Below are 6000 nucleotides of genomic sequence, written 5' to 3' on the forward strand. Positions count from 1 at the left end.
AAGGTGAGTGGGAAAATACAATCAAGAATAACCTGGAATACACACACACTCCCACTGAGTCAACATTTTGTTTGTTTGGTAAAGTTTATTTAATGCTCAAATGCATTAAATTGAAAACTGCAGTGCTCATTTATAAATACACTAAATGGAGTTATTTTATAAAAAGACCAAGGTAAGTGAAAGTTCATAGAAAACTGGCAAGTAGTTACTATTTTATAATACTAAATTAAAAATTATTTTCCTACAAGGTAGTGAAGACTTTTTAAAAAGGACAATGATTTGATCCGTTTTGTATATTTAAAAGATTATTCTGTTATCATTGTAAAGAATGGCTTGGGAAAAATGCAATGAGTCCTAGATACATGGCAATATGTAATGGTTCAAACAAGAGATGATGAAGGTCTCACGCAGAACAGACAGGAGGCAACTGTAAAGACAATCAGGAGCGAGGACAGTAAGAATGGGTCATGAGTGACAGTGCAGTTTTACAGGGAGATGGATAAAAAGAAGCCACTCCACTATTCAGAATAGCAAAGACTTGGAACCAACCTAAATGTTCAACAATGATAGACTGGATTAAGAAAATGTGGCACATATACACCATGGAATACTATGCAGCCATAAAAAATGATGAGTTCATGTCCTTTGTAGGGACATGGATGAAACTGGAAACCATCATTCTCAGCAAACTATCGCAAGGACGAAAAACCAAACACCGCACGTTCTCACTCATAGATGGGAATTGGACAATGAGAACTCATGGACAAAGGAAGGGGAACATCACACACCGGGGACTGTTGTGGGGTGGGGGGAGGGGGGAGGGATAGCATTAGGAGATATACCTAATGTTAAATGATGAGTTAATGGGTACAGCACACCAACATGGCACATGTATACATATGTAACAAACCTGCACGTTGTGCACATATACCCTAAAACTTAAAGTATAATAATAATAAAATTAAAAAAAAAAAAAAGAAGCCACTCCACAGAACAGAGCAAATTTTCTAAGACTGCATGCAAAGACTTCAGACTACACTATTAGAGCATTCTGTCTCATTATTTTAGCTTGAAGAATCGTAAAAGAATAAGTTTTTAACATAGAGTGGTAACATAGGACATGGCCAGTGTGTTAGTCCATTTAGGATGTGATCACAAAAATGCCACAGGCTGGGTGGCTTAAACAACATTTATTTCTCATCGTTCTGGAAACCGGGAAGTCGAAGATCAAGGCACTGGCAGATTGAGTGTCTGGGGAGGACCCTACTCCTGGTTCACAGATAGTGGCTTTTTTCTGTGTGAGAACATGGCAGAAGAGGTAAGGCAGGTCTCTAGGACCTTTTTTATAAGGGCACTAATACCATTGATGAGGGTTCTACCCTCAGCATCTAATCACTTCCCAAAAGCCACACCACCTAATACCATCATCCTGGAGGGTAGGATTTCAACATATAAATTTTAGGGGGATACAAATATTTAGTCCATAACAGCCAGTTTGTAGAAACTTCTTCCCATTTTGTATACATGATGCATACTTCCTGTTTTTTCCTCCAGACGCACTTCTCTCTCTTTTCCTGCCACTCCCACCTCACCTTTCTGCCCTGTGAGGCTGCACTTTATGGACACCCTGGCCCTCCGCACCAGGCCCTGTTTCTGTGTCCCCAGGTCTGCATCAATGCATTGCTTGTTTTTTGTGCAGCCCTAGCAAGGACTAGCATTGTCCTGAAGATCATAGACTTAGATATTGCTGATGCGTCAGGATTCTGCTTTGATTATTTGCTTTCCTTGAGATCACTCAAGGGCACATCCACACAGAACCTTGGCTCATATTTCACATTTATCTCCTTGCACCATGTAGCTTCACAATTGCTGCTGAAAAGGTGATACCATGAAGCCACTCAGCACCCATGCATAGCACAATCCAGATGGTCAGTTATGATACTTCATGGGGCTCTTAATAGCCAATGGAGCTTCCATACCACTTCTCTGGAGATGTTTCACAAACCTAAGCAATCTGCTTATTGTGAAGATGTGGCCAGCTTAGGTAAAGCACTTAACATTTTTTTATCTCTTTTTTTTGCTTCATCCCCCTTTCTCTCAGTTTTGTTTTCATTGGATTATAGTCTCAGATAATATGATACCATAGGCTCTGTTTTAAAGTATACTTGGGCTAAGACACCATCTGGCTTCCAATTTGGAACAATCGGAGATATGGCAAGAATATGTTCGTTCAGAAGAGAGTGAATTTGGGGTTTTTGTTTCCCTGACTTTATCTTTCCCAATTTCACTCCAGCCTTCTCCTACCGCTATACATTTTGGGTTCCAGTATCTGCTCCTTCCCCTTGTCCCTCCAAGTCTAGGTGAGATAATGACTCCAAGATAGTGAACCATCTCTTACTGCTTTATCTTAACCTTCCTACACCTTTGTAATTAGTTCCTTTATTACACATCCTCAATTACTTGGTTGTTTTTTTCAATATCTCATTTGTAAAGGTTTGCATCTGATCCAGAGAAAACAGCGCATAAGGAAAGTTGGAAATTGACAGGTTGCTGATCTTAGAATAGGAACAATGGAGAAAGCCAGCCAAGTTTATAGACGGATCATGCCAGAAAAAGATTTGACCAACTTGATACAGAGGTTGAACTACATTTCTAACGTCTTCGAGGTTTAACATTCCGTGATCCTAGTTAAGGAAGGCATACATCCCTTGTTATCAATCATATCTATTGAATGAAATAATAGAGGGAAAAATGTTGGTAGGTTTTCTTTTTGAGTTATGTCAGTAAATGATAAAAAGTAAGCAGGAGAGGTGCTTTAATATATTAAAAACAAACAAACAGAAAACCCAAATAGCACTCAACTTAGAATCAGAATAGAGGAGACTGTGCTGTCACTGAGATACTTATTAACTGCATGACACTGAACAAATTATTTCCATCCTCCTAGTCCTAGTGTTCTAATATGTAAATTAGGGATGAAAATGCCAACTCACGTGAGTCACATGGTTGTTATAAAACTTAAATAAGATGAAGCACGTGAAAATACATTATTTTCATAGAACATTAGTGATATTATAAATATGGGTGTAAATATTTGCTCTTTGTTGAAATAGTCTAATGTGCATAAAGAATTGAAACCTGAAATTATGAAACAATACCCTGGACATGTCTTTGGGAAGATAACAGGCCCTGCACTTCACCTGCTTCACTTGTGAATTCACCTTTGTAAGTCTTTGCCTAAATAATGCACTTAGATATATCATATAAATATAGAAAACATATCCATTTTATGTTATTTTCCAACCAAAAAAATCATTTTTCTGGTTGTCATTTTACAAAGATGTTTCTCCAGTCAATATGACTGAATATTTTTTTCTGACATTTTTACTATTTATCCAGTGTAGTGAAAAAAGTCACCTTTCCAAAACAAACAAAACAAGTGCCTTCTAGGAAGACAGCCACAAGCATAGATGCAGACTGAAGCAAATCCTCGTCCTTAGGTAAGGCTTAGAGCCAGTTCCTCTGGCTCCACAATGCTTTGCCCCGTTCTGTGGATAACACTGAGCTGCTTTAAACCAGCTATTCATGGTTTCAATGCAGACTCCGTCTGAAACTGCAGCATATGTTACCACAGACATTTGATTCTCTTGTCTTCTGAGACTGACTCAAAAAGGGCATTTATCAACTGTTCTTGTTTTCTTCGGTTCACATGTTGAGGTTTTGCTGACATACACTGCAGAATTGAAATCAGATCCAATATCCCATCAATTTTCAGCATAGAAAAGCAGGCACATTTCAGCTATGTCACTGCATCAGCAGTAAACATATTTAATAATATCAATTACTGACTGCCACACTTCCATGATCTGGAAAAACATACAGCCTCTTGGAGATTGAGTCTTCTGTGACTAAAAGAATAATGAATTTATTATAGAGTATGGCACAAACATTTTCAGTGGATACTAGCTATGCAGCTACAGGAATAACATAATCTTTTGTGATTATTTCGGAAATAGGTACTAAATAAATAATCTAATTTCTCTAGATAAGATTCTCTAAGAAATCACTGGATTCCTTTAGAAGAACTGGATTTGAATATCCCAGAGAAATAAACTGAGTCTTGAAAATTACATACAGTTAAATTTGACATTGTGATAAATTGGTTGTTTTTTGTTGTTCATCTTGATAATTGCTATCCTCCATTAGTTGCTCTGTATGTTTTCTCATTTTATTATGTCAAAAATCATGTGAAGTAGAAATTAGTACACCCACTTTATGGAAGAGGAAACAGGAACTTTGAGATGGCAAATAATTCAAGGCCTGCAGCTAGTAAATGAGAGAGACAAATATTAAACCATTTCCTGCTAATGTAGGACTAAATTCTTTCAACTATATTCTAATGCTGTGTGTTCTGGTCAGGAAGCCATTAGGGATTCATTTCTTTAAGATTTTGGTTTTTAAGTCTACAAAGATTATTCTTTTTTAGAAGCAAAACTTTTTTTACTGTTATCCTTGTGACCTCACAGATAATGCTACTTGATTGAAAAAACTTTTTGTGATATATTTCCCTAGATAGTAAGTTTTTTGTTTTTTTTTTTTAAGTGCCTAGTCGCAGTCTTTTGTAGGATCCAAGGTGCTTAGCTAAGGGTCATATTGTGAATGAATATTCCCTTACCTTATGGAGGCAATAATTAAATAAGGGCTCTAAAACTTTAAAAAGTTAAAAAAATTTGAAGTTTCTAGGCGAGTGAGGATGGGGTCCTGATCTTGGAAACACTCACCCAGCCAAAGGAGGTAGGGAAGAAAGCCCTTTCCTCTTTCCTGTCATCCTCCTCTTTTTAGGTCTATGGAAAAGTGTTTCTGTTACCTGGGTAGACCCATCGGTACTGCACAGGCAGTGATGATGTCCTTAGATTCTCATGGCCCTGGAGTGTGATGAGTCAGTTAAGTATCCCCAGATGGGGGAGCTACATACATGGGACTACTCCTTGGGGGTCTATGAAACTGACATAGAAGTTGGCTGGTCAATGAGAACACTTGGACACACGGCGGAGAACATCACACACCGGGGCCTGTGGTGGGGTGGGGGGATGGGGGAGGGATAGAAATAGGAGAAATACGTAATGTAAATGATGAGTTAATGGGTGCAGCAAACCAACATGGCACATGTATACATATGTAACAAACCTGCACGTTGTGCATATGTGCCTTGGAACTTAGAGTCTAATAAATAAAATTTTTAAAAAAGAAGTTGGCTGGTTAAACTTCAGTTGGAAAAATGGTACTACTGAAAGCAAATTTTCCAAAAACTTGTGTCCAAGAGACAAGAAGAGCAATGAGGAATTCTAGCACAATGCCGAGGTGAGAGTCACGGGCTAGGTCCTGGGATCTTGGAGTCAGTCAAGCTCCGTTATCGAAAAAGAACCTCCCCACTTTGTGAAGAAAACTGGGCTAGGGAAGAGAGTGAATCAGTTCTCTGCCTCCACATGAGAAGAAGGCTGCATTAACCCATTAGAATAAATTCCTTGTGGCTGGCTACAGGGAGGGGCTATATTTTGGAGACTAAAACAGTAGGAATTTCTTCCAGATGATAGGGAATCTGTGAGGCACAGCAGAGGCTGAGCACAAAGCCACTGTGCCTGGTGCCCCTGGGTTTCCAGATTTGGTTACTTACCTTACTACAGCAGAAGGAACTTTTCAGTTTCCTGCAGATTTTCTGTTCACTTTTCCCCTGCTCTTTACACATATCAATTAATTTAATCCCCAAACAGTATTATGAGGAAGAGAAAGACGTTACACACTGTCAAGGTAGTGTTACAAACCCAGACATCTGGCTCCACAAGCCATGAGCTGAAACGTTTCTTCATATTGCCAGAGTTTGCCCATTAATTAGTGCTAGAACAATTTTGTATAAAAATACATCAGGGATAGTGCAGGGAAAACTTAGTATGAATGTATACTAATAGAGACAGATTTATCTTGTTGCTACAACATTCTGGA

The 6000-nt window shown here is 38.5% G+C and overlaps 1 long non-coding RNA gene across 1 annotated transcript; it reads left to right on the forward strand.

Moving 5' to 3' along the window:
• Position 1: 1 nt before the first annotated feature.
• On the forward strand, positions 2-4139 carry LOC129058331 (uncharacterized). The gene is made up of 4 exons (XR_008523435.1): positions 2-172; positions 3114-3225; positions 3400-3500; positions 4046-4139. It is a non-coding gene; the product is annotated as an uncharacterized LOC129058331 (long non-coding RNA).
• The last annotated feature ends 1861 nt before the right edge of the window (positions 4140-6000 follow it).

Source organism: Pongo abelii, chromosome 2 (assembly GCF_028885655.2).
Source record: "Pongo abelii isolate AG06213 chromosome 2, NHGRI_mPonAbe1-v2.0_pri, whole genome shotgun sequence".
NCBI classification, from domain to species: domain Eukaryota; kingdom Metazoa; phylum Chordata; class Mammalia; order Primates; family Hominidae; genus Pongo; species Pongo abelii.